Source organism: Narcine bancroftii, chromosome 1 (genome assembly GCF_036971445.1).
Source record: "Narcine bancroftii isolate sNarBan1 chromosome 1, sNarBan1.hap1, whole genome shotgun sequence".
Taxonomy (NCBI): domain Eukaryota; kingdom Metazoa; phylum Chordata; class Chondrichthyes; order Torpediniformes; family Narcinidae; genus Narcine; species Narcine bancroftii.
In genome coordinates this window covers 301,943,216-301,958,276 of record NC_091469.1, presented here as the reverse complement: position 1 = coordinate 301,958,276, position 15,061 = coordinate 301,943,216, and positions in this window count along the sequence as shown.

Sequence of the window (15,061 nt, the reverse complement as noted above, 5' to 3'; positions counted from 1 at the left end):
GAATGTGAGCCATTCTTTCTCTAGAAGTTTTCACAAACTGGCAAATTAATGGATAAGGTGAATCTTCATTATAATATGTCCAGTAAATGCTTTGCATTAACCAGAGGAAGAAATGGTTTTGTTAAACTTGTTCACAACAATTGACTTCATTTGCAACTGCAGAGCAATACTGTGGAAAAAGACTTCAGAAAATATAACATTAGGCCATTCTCTTATCAGTAAGAGCACTCTAATGAGGGTTAGTTGTTCAACCTTTTCTCAGACTTTTGCATATTAAGCAGCTAACTATTCATGCACATTCTATATTTGTAATAATTAAGAAAAACAAATTCAGTGACAAAATTGTGGTCTTGTCTCTTGAAGACCTCACGTCAAAAGCCAACAAAGCCCTCCCTCCACAATTGTGAAATGATCAAATTTTACAACTCGAATAATTCTCTGAGAGTTTTTTCATCTATGAACATTTAACCTTCAGTTTGCCAGCAGGATCAAGAGAATGAAACCCTTCCTCAAATGTGTCAAAACATAAGAACTAGAGCAGGAGATGTAAGTCAGTACTCTTATCCAATGTACAATTTTCACATCACCCAAACAGGGTCTTCAGCCCAGTTCGTTCATGCTGACTGAGAGATCACAGCTGATCTTTGATGTCAATGGAATTTTGCTGAACAAACCCAACATGTACATCATCCATCTGAAACTGGTGGAGTTAGAAGGCATTACCTTGAATAGCATTGGATTGTCAACACCAAGACACTTTTTATTGGCCTGAAGGAAGAGCCTGCAGCAATAAAATATCTTCTGCTGTCAGTGGATCTTTTGTTGCAAGTGAATTCCCTTTTGGTAGATTTCTAAAAAAAAAACTTACATATTGCTGTGGTGCGCTGTTAGACAGAATCAGACAACACACATGGTAAAGATTGCACAAAGACTTCCACAGAGCCAGGCTGGCTGTAGCTGCAGTAACTCTGAGAGAGACTTCGGAGGCTGGCGCAGGCTTATATCCCGGAGGGTGATTGACACCCGACCGGGTGGGGCTTGATCTATTCAGGTTGACTGATTGACAGCCGGCCAGGTGTAGTCCTGTCCCCCTTACATTCCTGCAGGTACAGAGGTTTCCCCCTGGAGTAGGCCGGTGGTGTACCACCACAATTGCCAATTCTAGTCAGTCCACAATTTGCACTGCATCTGTGGGAAAAGCAAAAGTCATGCTTAGCTGCATAGAGAGAAACATGGCTTCAACAAAGCACTATTTTGTTCATTTTCCTTTTGTAATTTCCAATACCTAGACACATGAATTAACCACTTCATTTGTGTTTAACTGATCTGTCGCTCGGATGTTATGATACCTTTTGTAGGTAAATAGGCCTTAAATATGTTATCACCGATGAATTTGGTGTTTCAAAACCTCTCTCATGTTGCATAACTATCCAAGCCATTAAAAGTGAATCTTTGCATGCATACCTAACCACCCATTTAAATGACGTGTGATGCAATTTGAAAAAAAAAATCTTTATTTCATAATTTAAATAATATGGTAAGCCATGAACAACTGCATAATAAATGAAGAATGATGAATAGACATATTAACTGTATGAGCAGTTCACCAGTCATTCAGCAGCCTCACTGCCTATACAGAGAATTGTTTTTCACCAGAAAACAGGAGCAGGATTAGGTCAACAGCAAAGTGCTGGAGGTTCGCAGTGGGTCAGGCAGTATCCATGGAACACTACTATTCAGTATATCATGGCTAATCCAAGCTGGTCTCATTTATTTTTCTCTGCGCCAGGTCCCCATAACCCTAATCCTAACCTTAACTCTAACCTTAACCCCAACCGTAACCATACCCCTAACCTCAATCCTAACCCCTAAAATAGGAATGAAGACTCAGTAGAAACATAGGATGTAAACTTAGTACCATGTCTACACTTTCCTCCATTACACTGAAAGACTAAATAAAGTCACCCATTTAACAAAAGATAGAAACTTGCTCCATGGCAAGTTCTGGGCATGTAACAACCACAGGGAGAGGAGTAAGGCATTGATTCCATTAGGACACAGGAACAATTCCAGGGTAACGAGAACATGGGCCAACAAAAAGTGGCAGTTTACAGTGGTACAAAGCTTCAGAGAAGGGAGACTAAATAGCACAAGAGGGATGATTATGCTTCCCATTGACAACCAAATTCTAACCCTAATCCTTAATTCCAAGAATAGGAACTGCTCTGACCAAGACTGAAAGTTATTGCAGATCTATAAATGCAGTTCAGGCTATAATTAAAAAAAAACAACTCCTTTTACACTCTAAATGCCTCGGGAAAGAAGCAAATGCATTAAAAGACCCATCCAAACTCTCTTTACCCCCTCCCATCAGGCAGAAGATTAATGAGATTTGGGAGTAGTTTCTTCTCCACTGTGGAATTGTCCTCTCTTTAATGCATTGTTTTAACTGATCTATTTCTCAGTAACACAATACTCTGCACTTATATTTTATTTTGTACTATTTGTACTCCAGGATACTCAAGAATCACTTTGTTGAGCACCTCAGCCCTGTCCATTGCAATAGCGTAGATCACCTAGTGGCCACCTATTTTAATTCCCTGTCCCATTCCCATGCCAATATGTCTATCCATTGTCTCATGCATTTCCAGACTGAGACCACTGTAAATTTGAGGAACAAAATCTCATCTCTGTCTACACATCCTCTAATCAACTCTAATCAACATCCTCTAATCAACTTCTCTAGTTTCTGTTAAATCCTATCCCCTTCCTCTTCCCTGTCACCTTTCCTCCAGTGCTCCCTCTGTCTCTCTCTCTCTCCCCTTTTCCCTCTGTCTCCATTCAAAGAGCCAAAATCAATTCTCACCTCTCCTCATCATATCCAAACCTTTGTCGGTTTGGACTCCTTCCCCCTGCCAGGTCAGTCTTCATTCTGACACTTTCCTGTTCTTTGTTTATTCCTTGAAGAGGGCTCATACCCTAAACATTGGTAATATATCTTTACCTCCTATGGCGCTATAAGACTAGCTGAGTTTCTCCAGCATTTCTGTGTGATTTTACTCAGGATAGGTTGACCAGCATGCCTTGGCTATGGATCAAACTCAGAATTCAAGGCTGGAAACTGCAGCAAGAGGCCTACATATATTTTCCCCAGACTGTGACTCCATTTCACTTTCTGGATGATTCAAGTAGGATAGGCAAAGCAGATAAGAATTATATTCCTTTTCTCAAATGATGGCAAGGCATTTGCAAGTAGTCAGAAAGATGAAAATTAAATTAACAGCACAACTCGGAGTGTTAATGGAGTGTAGCTTTGGAATATACTTTGAAATAAACTTTTAAGTAGCATATTACATCTGCGAATGAGCCTCCAGAGGAAGTGGTAGTGGCCGTGTTCTCAAGACATTCAGGAAGATGCACATGGGGAAAGATTTAGAGGGATTTAGGCCAAATGCAGGGGACCAGTTTAGTTATACAATTTGGTTGGCATGGATGAGTTGGGCCAAAGAGTCTGTTTCCAGACTGTAACACTCTTATGACACTGACACTGTACTGTGCAGAATGATTAAATGATTCTATTGTCCACAATTTCATTGTCCTTAGAGCAGCCCACCAGAAATGATCATAATTTTGATTTGCAGAGAAGAAATGATATGTTTTGCATCTCCACTCTGCAAAATGAAGTACCACTTCCATGTCTGTTAACTATGATGTTCATCATTCTGAGATAATCATAGTGTCTAATCAGTGAACATGTCCAGAAGAAATAAAGTTAAAGATAAGGCTTATTTTTATACTTAACTTCTCCATAAGAAAAAAAGTATGTTCTTATAAACTGACTGAAGGCACAGAGACTGCCGCAACTTCATTCCCAAATGCCATCTTAAAATTCAAGACCATTTTTATTTCCTCTAATGTAACATCTTAAGCCAGATGTTGGTGAACCTTCTTCCCGAGGCTTGGAATTGTCTTATTGAAGAATATATTCTCTTAATTGGAAATTGTACTTTAGTATTTCTGAAGAATTTTCAACAGATTCAAATAATTTTCTCCCATTTTTCAAGGAATTGAAGTGTTAGTTTAGAATTTCTTTAACTTACTTTTCTCCTCTGTGAGAGTGCATCTGTACCCTCCTGTTCAGCCACCACTGTTCATATTCACATGGTATATTTCAGAAACAGAATCAAGTTTATTATCATGAACATGTGCCATGAAATTTGTTGTTTTGCAGCAGCATAATTATGCATAACTGGTGCAAAATTGCCATAAATTATAATATCTAAATTCAAGATTTTTAAAAAACAAGTGCAAAAAATAGAAAAATCAGAAATCTGATGGCGGAGGGGAAGAAGCTGTTTTTTTTTTAAACCTTGGGTCTGTTTCTCCAGGCTCCTGTACCTTGTCGATGATAGCAGTGAAAAAAGGGCATGGCCAGGTTGGTGAGGGTCCTTGATGATAAGTCAGTGCCTCTTAATCATGTTCTTCATGGGACATTGAGATTCATGCCCATGATGGCACTGGCCAAGTTCACAGTCTCTGTAGCCTTGTCCTGTCCCGTGCATTGGCACCTCGACACCAGACAGTGATGTAACCATTCAGAATGCTCTCCGAGGTACACCTGTAGAAATTTGCAAGCCTTTGATGACATGTCAAATCTACTTCACTGTCTGGTGTGGAGTTGCCAATGCACGGGACAGGACAAGGCTACAGAGGCTGTGAACTTGGCCAGTGTCATCATGGGCATGAATCTCAATGTCCCATGAAGAACATGTTTAAGAGGCACTGTCTTATCATCAAGGACCTTCACCAACCTGGCCATGCCCTGTTTTCACTGCTATCATCAAAGAAATACAGCAGCTGGTATGTCTTCTTCATGATTGCATTGACATGATAGCCTCAGAATAGGTCTTAAGAGGTGTTGACATCCAGAAATTTGAAGTTCCTTTCCCTCTCCAATGCTGACCCCTCCCTTGATGAGGACTGATTTTTCTCTTGGTTTTCCCTTTCTGAGGACCACAATCGGTTCTTTCGTTTTGAAGGTTGTCGTTGTGACGCCCTTGAATTAGCTGAACTATTTCACTCCTGTATACTTCCTGATTGCTTCTGTGATTCTGCCAAGAACCATTGTGTCATTGGAACATTTGTAGATGGCATTTGAATTGTTCAGGGAATGTAGAACAGTGAGCTAAGCATCTTTGAAGTGCACCTGCATTAATTAGGTGAGGAGGAGATGTTGTTACTGATCTGCACTGACTGTGGTCTTCCAATGAGGATGCCAAGGATCTCGTTGCAGAGATGGGTGCAGAGGCCCAGGTTCTGAAGCTTTCTGACTAGTACTGCAGGGATGATGGTGTTGAAAGCTGAACTGTAATCGATGATATAGGTTTTACTCTTGTCTGGGTTATCCAGTGCTGAGTGGAGAGCAAGTGAGATTGCATCTGCTGTGGAACGATTGTGGTGATAGACAAATTGCAGTGGATCCTGGTCTTTTTTTAGATATGTTAATTCTGGCCAAAGCCAACCTCTCAAAACATTTCCTCGCAGTAGATATGAGGGCTACTGAGTGACAGTCATTGAGCCAGCTCATTCTGCTCTTCCTGGGCACCCGTAGGAACCCTCTGGCTGCAAGCAATGAGAGAATGAAAATGTCCATGAACACTCCAGCTAGTTGGTTGACACATATTTTCAGTTCCCTGCCAGGTATGCCATCAGGGCCTGACATCTTACCCTCTTACAAGATTTTCAATTTTAAAATTGCAGCAGTTAACACCAATGAAACTTATAACATAACACTTTCATGGTCTGAGAGAATTTAAATTAAAGGTTTGTTTAGATTAGAGTTGTGGCTTTGGGATTAAGTTGGGCAAGTAATTCAAAATACATACCTGATTAATAACAGACTGGAACCTGCAGAGAAGATGGCATTAAAGTATGTAGAGAAACTGCATGCAATCCATAGTCAATGCTCAGGAATGCATTGAATGAAGGGGGAATGAATGTTGAAATCAAAATGATTAAATAACTAATTGACTGGGGATAATATGGTCACCAGTTCATCAGATGTGGAAAAGGCAAACAAATAACAGCATGAATCCCAATAATGGAAGTTACATGAACAAATAGTCTAACTTGATCTCTCGGATTAAAAAATAGTATTAGGCCTTTCAAATGAATCATTTTCTCAGTGTAATTTTTGCTTCTCTGCAACGAAGAATGAATCATAGCGCTGGGAATAAAACCAATTCAGACATGCAGCTTTCAAGTCAGATTGAAATTCTAAATAAGTAAATTAATTAACATAATAACCAATGGCACAAATTGGAATCTCAAAACTAAATTTAATTATGGTGCTTGAAATGTGGAATGCTGTTCTTAAGAAAGAATATTTTCCAATCCAGAGCTCTGCAGTGCAGCACTGTGATGTTATTCAATGTAAATAATTCCTGTTGATCTTTGTCGAATCTTGAGTTGGTTTCATTTAGAAGAACCAAACTAAATCAGTGCACAAACACTAATCTAGCATTGAGATCTGGAGAATGTTTGTCTGTCTTTCCAGCAGTAAAATGGAAGCATTAGGCATTTTCAGGTGGCCAAAATACCCTGATGCAAAGCCACATATTCTACCCCTATGCGGCAGTCAGGAGGTCACCTGAAAGTGCAGGAGGTGCTTCCAAGGCTCATTATCCCACCCTCCTCTGAGAGGGATAATCGCCGAAGCACTGAAGTCCCCTAGGCACCTGAATGCAGCTGCTAAGGGGATGACAATTAGCTGGCTAGCGCCTGACAGCCCAGCTCCCCGCTGCCAATGCCCCACGATGCGGGACGACAGGGCAGGGGTAGCCGGCACAGGATGTCAGGGCTGGGGCAGCCGGCGCGGGATGTCAGCGGCCACTGCAGCGCTGACATCCTGCACCAGCTACTGCAGCCCTGATGCACCGCACCGGCCACCCCAACCCTGACATCCCAAAGGGACAGGAGCCGGTGTGCACTCCAAGGCGCCTCCCGTGCAGCTGTCCCTTTCAGGTGGCCAGCGCTGCGGTTTTAGCAGTGCCACCTGAATGACCATTCCACAAGTATGAATCCGCTTCTGCAGGCGCATTCTTTGCGGAGAATGCACCTGAAAGCGCTATTGTCTTGAATCTTTGGGACTTCATTTCCATCAATTCAAAAATGGATTTCTCCGAGAAACTCAACTCAGTCAGGAAATCTAATGGCATTAGTTTGAAGCATTTGCACAAGGTACACTGCCTCTAAAATCCATCTTATTAAAGCAACAAAAGAATTTAAGAAGCAGGTTACCAGACCTGACACTACACTAAGTGTTCTTAGTGCTACTGATCAAAGGTAAATCTTCATAGATAAGTCTCTTGACTTGTCAGATTCATGGTGTCAGTGTCTTAAATTAACTAACTATCTTTATTCACTAATGCTCATTTTAATAATATGGGCATTGATTACAAGAGCAGCACAATGGTACAAAGTTCATTCTACTGTCTTCCAGTTCCAAAGACCTGGATTCAATCCTCACATCTGATGGTGCCTGTGTAGTTTGTGTATTCTCCCCCGGTGTCATAGGTAACCTTCAGGTATTGCAATTACTTTGCTGGCTTGTGGTTTAAAGCTCTACTGTAAACAGTCCTTAAAGTTTTACAGTTAGCAGAAGAAATTAATGGGAGAGAGGGAGATGAAGAGGTTGTGGGATGAAAAAATGCATTTGGGTGATAGATACTCCGCGAGCCAAATGGCCTCCTTCTATTTTGTTAAAAAAAAATGAACATGAATTGTTTTCCTCTCCAAAATTTTGCACAGGAAGATGGTGTTGAACTCTCCTCATGAACGATGTGGTCAACATTGTGAAAATGCTCTCACAGTGCTGTTACGTGAAGAATTCCTGGCTTTAGACCTTAAAGGGAAGACATTTATTTTCCCAGACAAGATGTTATGATACTTGAAAAGGGATCTGGTGGTGAAGATATTTCCATCCACCGACTACCTTTTTCTTCTCAGTGGTAGATGTGGACCCACTATGGGAGGTGGCTTGAAACTCCTTCACCTATCTTCAATCTACTCAATATATATCTGACATTTTCTTCTCCCTACTTGAATTCAGGGATTCAAGTCTCCCATATTTTTTTAAAATTGAATCTATACTCAGTACGCAAAGCCACAAGATTAATTAGAAAATAATGGACTTTCAATGACATGATACTAATCAAATGAGATTGGAAAGTTAGATCATTTTTGTGGTATTGTGGATACCATGAGCTTTCATGAAACTGGAGGTTATTGGATCAACAATCCACTTATGTAATAGCAGATTGGTTAAATCCTACCTCTTTACACAAATCCTTTTAACAAACAGGAGTTCCAAGAGTAAACATATTTTTTTATCTCTCTCACACACTGTAGTGGTACACCACCAGCCTACTGCAGGGGGAAACTTCTGTACCTGCTGGAGTGTAAGGGGATAGGACAACACCTGGCTGGCTGCCAATCAGTCGGCCTGAATGGATCAAGCCCCACCCAGTCGGGTGTCAATCACCCTCCGGGATATAAGCCTGCGCTGGCCTCCCGAGGCCTCACACAGAGTTGCTGCAGCCATACCCAGCCTGGCTCTGTGGAAGTCTTTGTGGATTAAAGCCTGTTGTACAGTATTTACATTGTGTGTGCCTGATTCTGTCTAACAGCGCACCACCATTTAATCCACAAAATTTTCCCCTGGCTGCCATGGAGAAACTCCTGAGTGCAGGGAGCCTCGAGGTCGACCCACACCTTCGAGATCTGGCAGCACATGGTCGGGGCAATCATTGAGGCACATGTGGGTGACATCCTGGACTCTGATGGGAAGAGGTTGGTCCTATTTCGGTCAAAGCTGGGTCCCCGCCCCTTCCAGGTAATCAAAGGCTGCTCCACGTACAAGAACGCAATGGACATTCTCGAGAAATTGTACAAGCCCCCCCACGAATGTGGTCTGTGCAAGGTACTTCCTCAATACCCAAGCCCAGGAACCCGGGGAGACGGCTGAGTCTTACCTGGGACACTTGTGAGAGTTGGCCCGACCGTGTCTGGCTAAACCTGGGAGAGATGTAGAGGGGGTTGAGAGGCTGATCCGGGATGCCTTCGTCCGAGGGCTACACTCGAGGGCCATCCAGCAGAATCTGCAGGAAGGCAAAATCTATGCCTTAATCAGGACTGTTGAAGTGGTCCAAACCCTGGAAGCAGCAGCCCTGCATGTCGAAGCCTTCGATTCCAGGTTCCCCCAGGCTCCCTCATGGCCTGCTCACACTGCACCTGCAGCCCCAAGCCAAGCTGAGGAGGAGAGCGTCGCTGTAGCAGGTGCCCGGCGCTCCTGTATGTATTGTGGGTCCTGGTGTGGGTCAGATCGACGATGGCGCCAAAACTTCCCAGCTCGGAACAGTATTGTTCCCGATGGAGCACAAGTGTGCTTCTCTAAACCTGATGGCAGTTCAGCAGCCCTCTATGACCTCCCTACCTCCCCCGCGGACCCTCCCACATTCGCGTGCCGGGTGACGCCATTGTCCCCACGACGACTTCCCCATTCCCCTACTTCGACCACACAACATCCGGCCCCAAGAGTGACCATCACAGCGTGTACCACGAGCATCTGCACCAGCCACCGCCCTCGCCGGTGCCACTCACAGAGAACTACAGTGACATCACTCCTGGCTCACAGTGTGACGTCACTTCTGGCTGACGTAACGATGTCACTGCCGCCGGTCATGATGATGCACAGCGGACTTGGCTGGGAAAGGAGGCCAGCCACGCAGCAGCTCCCCACGTTTAGCCGCCATCTTGGGCCAAGCAGTGCCCAACACGGAGGGCCCCCGAAGACGATGAGAACAATGTGGTCAACACAAGCATTGACCAGGCTGCCCTAGTGATGCTCCCCATCCCTCCGGGTGCCATCAGCTGCCGCACACCACACCCAGTGACCGACAGCAACGTGGTCAACACGGATGATGACCAGGCCGCCCTACCGACGCTCCCCATTCCTCCGGAGGCCATCGGCTACCGCATGCTGCACCTCACGACTGAAGCCGACGTGGTCAACACAGGCGATGACCAGGCCACCATAATTGACACTCCCCATTCCTACGGATAGCGAAGACTCAGACTCCGAGATGGTCCTGGCAGCCACCACGCTGACCAGTGACATCCCCCATGATCTCGGGCACTCGATGATGGACATGCGAGTCAACGGGCAGGTAACAAAGTTCCTGTTGGACAGTGACAACACGAAGATCTTCATTTACCCAAGCGTGGCCCACTCCCTAAGGTTAAAGGTACACCCACCACTTGCTCGATCGCCCTCGCTGCCAAGGATAAGACTGTTGGCACCCTCGGGCACTGCTCGGTCGATATAACGGTGGGAGGGGAGATTTACACAAGAATCAGGCTCTTTGCCACGCCCAAACTCTGCGCACCACTCCTCCTGGGCCTGGATTTCCAGTGCCACCTGCAGAGTGTCACCCTTGCCTTTGGGGGGCCCCAACCTCCACTCACATTGCACAACACACCAACCTACCAGCCCGGCCAACCTGCGGCCTCTCCACACTGCGCTTCACCCCACCGGTACTCTTTCCACATCTTGCGCTAGGCTGCAAGCCGATCGCTACCAGAAGTAGGCACTATTGCACTGCAGACAGGGACTTCATCAAGGCGGAGGTGCAGTGACTCCTGGTAGAAGGCATTATAGAGCTCAATAACAACCCTTGGAGAACCCAAATCCTGGTGGTCAAAGGGAGAAGCAAGCTGAGGATGGTTGTGGATTACAGCCAGACCATTAATCGGTACACCCAGCTGGATGCCTACCCCCTGCCGAGGATCGTCAACATGGTCAATGAGATAGCCCGCTCCTGGGTTTTCTCCACAATTGACCTAAAGTCGGCGTATCATCAAATCCCTATCCACCCAAAGAACAAGTCCTACACTGCCTTTGAGGCGGACCAGTTCCGCTGCGTTCCTTTTGAGGTCACAAACAAAGTTTCCGTCTTCTAGCAGGAAATGGATCACATGGTAGACGGGCACAAGCTGAAGGCGACTTTCCCATATCTGGATAACGTCATTCTCTGCGGCCATGACCAGAAGGACCACGATGCTAATCTGAAAAATTCCTTGAGATGGCCGCGGAGCTGAACCTCACTTACAACAAGGAGAAGTGTGTGTTCAGCACCACCCGCCTCGCCATCCTGGAGTACATCATGGCCCATGGAGTAGTCGGCCCAGATCCGGAAAGGATGCACCCATTAATGGAGTTACCCCTCCTCCCCACGCTAAAGGCCCTCCGCCGGTGCCTGGGCTTGTTCTCATTACTCACAGTGGGTCTCTCGCTTCTCGGACAAGATCCACCCACTATACCAAGCCACAACTTTTCTCATCCCACCTGAGGCACAGGCAGCTTTCAACCACATCAGGCAAGACATTACGGATGCCACGATGCTGGCTGTGGATGAGGACTCCCCCTTCCAGGTGGAGAGTGATGGCTCCAAGGTGGCCCTCGCTGCTACCCTCAACCAAGGGGGCGCCCCATCGCCTTCTTCTCCAGGACCCTCCACGGCTCCGAGCTAGGGCACTCCACCATTGAAAAGGAGGCCCAGGCGATTGTGGAAGCAGTCTGCCACTGGCGCCACTTCCTGGCTGGCAGGAGATTCACGCTCCTCATGGACCAGAGGGCCATGGCGTTCATGTTTAACACTACCCACAAGAGCAAGATCAAGAACGACAAGATCCTGAGCTGGAGAGTCGAGCTGCCAACCTACAGGTACAACATCCAATACCGCCCTGGGAAGTTTAACGACTCCCCTGATGCCTTCTCTCGCACCTGCGCGTCTATGCATGATAACAGGTTGCAGGTATTGCATGAGTCCCTCTGCCGTCGGGGCGTCACCTGCTTGTACCATTTTGTTAAGTCGCGAAATCGCGTACACCATCAGGGGCGTCAGGGACATGACTGAGGCCTGTCAGGTCTGTCCGGAGTGTAAACCCTGTTTCTTCGCCACCCGCCCCTCACCCCAGGCCCACATTGTAAAGGCTACTTGGCCTTTCGAGATCTCGGCATGGACTTCAAAGGGCCCCTGCCTTCTATAAACCGAAGCATCTACTTCCTCACCGTAGTGGACGAGTACTCACGCTTCCCTTTTGCCATCCCTTGTCCCGATACCTCCACGGCCACTGTTATCAGGGCCTTGTGGCAGATTTTCACCATATTTGGCTACCCCGCCTTCATCCACAGCGACCAGGGGTCTAGTTCCATGAGCGATGAGCTGCACCAGTATCTGACGGCGAGGGGCATTGCAACCAGTCACATGATAAGCTATAACCCAAGAGGCAACGGGCAAGTGGAATGTGAGAATGGGGTGGTCTGGAAGGCAGTCCTCCTGGCTCTCAGGTCAAAAGGGTGGGCCATTGAGTTCTGGCAGGACGCCCTGGCCGAGGCGCTCCTTGCCATTCGGTCACTGCTATGCACGGCTACCAATGAGACCCCTCACAAAATATTCCCAAGGACACTCAGGGAGGCTAGTGGACAGATAGTGGGGCCATTAACAGAGATATTTAGGATGTCACTGGCCACGGGGGTAGTGCCAAAGGATTGGAGGGTGGCGCATGTGGTTCCGCTGTTTAAGAAAGGGTCTAAATGTAAACCTGGGAATTATAGGCCCGTGAGTCTGACGTCTGTGGTGGGCAAGTTGATGGAGAGTGTTCTGAGGGATGGTATTTACAAATATTTGGAGGTACAGGGATTGCTAGGGAGTAATCAGCATGGTTTTGTCAGGGGTAGATCATGCTTGACAAACCTGATTGAGTTTTTCGAGGGGGTTACAAAAAAGGTTGATGAAGGGAAAGCTGTGGATGTTGTCTATTTAGACTTTAGTACAGCTTTTGACTAAGTTCCCCACAGGAGGTTAGGAAAAAAGGTGGAGGCATTAGGAATAAATGAGGCTAAGTTCCCCACAAGAGGTTAGGAAAAAAGGTGGAGGCATTAGGAATAAATGAGGAGGTAGTGAAATGGATTCAGCAATGGTTGGATGGGAGGTGTCAGAGAGTAGTGGTAGAAAATTGTTTGTCCAATTGGAGGCCGGTGACTAGTGGAGTTCCTCAGGTATCAGTCCTCGGTCCACTATTGTTTGTTATATATATTAACGATCTGGAAGTAGGGGTGGAGAATTGGATAAGCAAGTTTACGGATGATACAAAGATTGGTGGTGTTGTGGACAGTGAGGAAGATTACTGTGGTGATTAAAAGGTGATTTAGGAAGGCTGGAGGTGTGGGCTGAGAAATGGTTGATGGAATTTAATACAGATAAGTGTGAGGTGTTACATTTTGGAAAGGCAAATCTAATTAGGTCATATGCATTAAATGGTAGGCTATTGAGATGTGCAGAGCAACAAAGGGATTTAGGAGTTGTGGTAAATAGTACCCTCAAGGCTGATACTCAGGTAGATGGTGTGGTGAAGAAGGCATTTGGAATGTTGGCCTTCATAAATCAGAGTATTGAATTCAAGAGTAGGGAGGTTATGAGGAAATTGAACAAGGCATTGGTGAGGCCAAATTTGGAGTACTGTGTACAGTTTTGGTCACCAAATTATAGGAAAGATATAAACAAAATAGAGAGAGTGCAGAGAAGGTTCACGAGAATTTTGACAGGATTTCAAGGTTTGAGTTACAGGGAAAGGTTGTGCAGTCTTTTTTCTCTGGAGCGTAGAAGATTGAGAGGGGACTTGATAGAGGTGTTTAAGATTTTAAAAGGGACAGACAGAGTAAACGTGGATAGGCTTTTTCAATTAAGAGAGGGAGAGATTCAAACTAGAGGGCATGGTTTAAGATTGAAGGGGGAAATTTATAAGGGGAACATGAGGGGAAATTTCTTTACGCAAAGGGTGGTAGGGATGTGGAATGAGCTTCCAGAAGACGTAGTTGAGGCGGGATCATTGGTTACATTTAAGAAAAGACTGGATAGTTACATGGATAGGAGAGGACTGGAGGGGTATGGACCGGGTGCTGGTCAGTGGGACTAGGAGGGTGGGGATTTGTTACGGCATGGACTAGTAGGGTCGAACTGGCCTGTTCTGTGCTGTAAGTGGTTATATGGTTATATGGTTAAATGTCTGTTCTCATTCCCCAGGAGGTTGGCAACTGGAATGTCACTCCCAACATGGTTCACGTCCCCGGGACCAGTGCTTCTGCATAAGCATGTAAAGACACACAAGGCCGAAGCCCTGGTTGAGCAGGTTTTCCTCCTTCATGCAAACCATAACTACGCTTATGTGAGGTTCAGCAGTGGCAGGGATGACACCGTCTCAACCAGGGACCTGGCAGCAGCAGGAGCACCCACCACACCACGCCACCCTCCAACCCAGGATGATGCTGACCGGGCATACATCCCCATCCTCGGACAGCTATGGGGCACGCAGGGCCTTCTTGACCACTAGGGGCATGCTTCAGCCTTAGGAGACGAACTCGCCCCTCCACCCATCTGATACGACCCGCACACGTAGACCCCGGCCCCCCTGGCCACCCCCCCACGCAGCACCACACCAGCCACACACACCCCTACCGCCAGCCCCCCCATTTCCCCTCTGACCAGAGACCAGGAGCCAGTCCTACGACGGTCACACAGAGACCCCGGTGGCCACCGAATCATCTCAACCTGTAAATATTGTATGTACATAGTGGGTGTAATTCCTTGTTACTGCTCCCCCCCAGGAAAATTTTAAAGAAGTGGGTGAATGTGGTGGTACACCACTGGCCTACTGCAGGGGGCAACCTCTGTACCTGCAGGAGTGTAAGGGGCCAAGACAACACTTGGCTGGCTGTCAATCAGTGAATGGCTCAATCCCCACCCAGTCGGGTGTCAATCACCATCCGGGATATAAGCCTGCGCCGGCCTCCCAAGGCCTCACACAGAGTTGCTGCAGCCACAGCCAGACTGGCTCTGTGGAAGTCTTTGTGGATTAAAGCCTGTTGTACAGTCTTTACCTTGTGTGTGTCTGATTCTGTCTAACAGTGCACCACACGCACCAACACAGAAGATCTAACCCA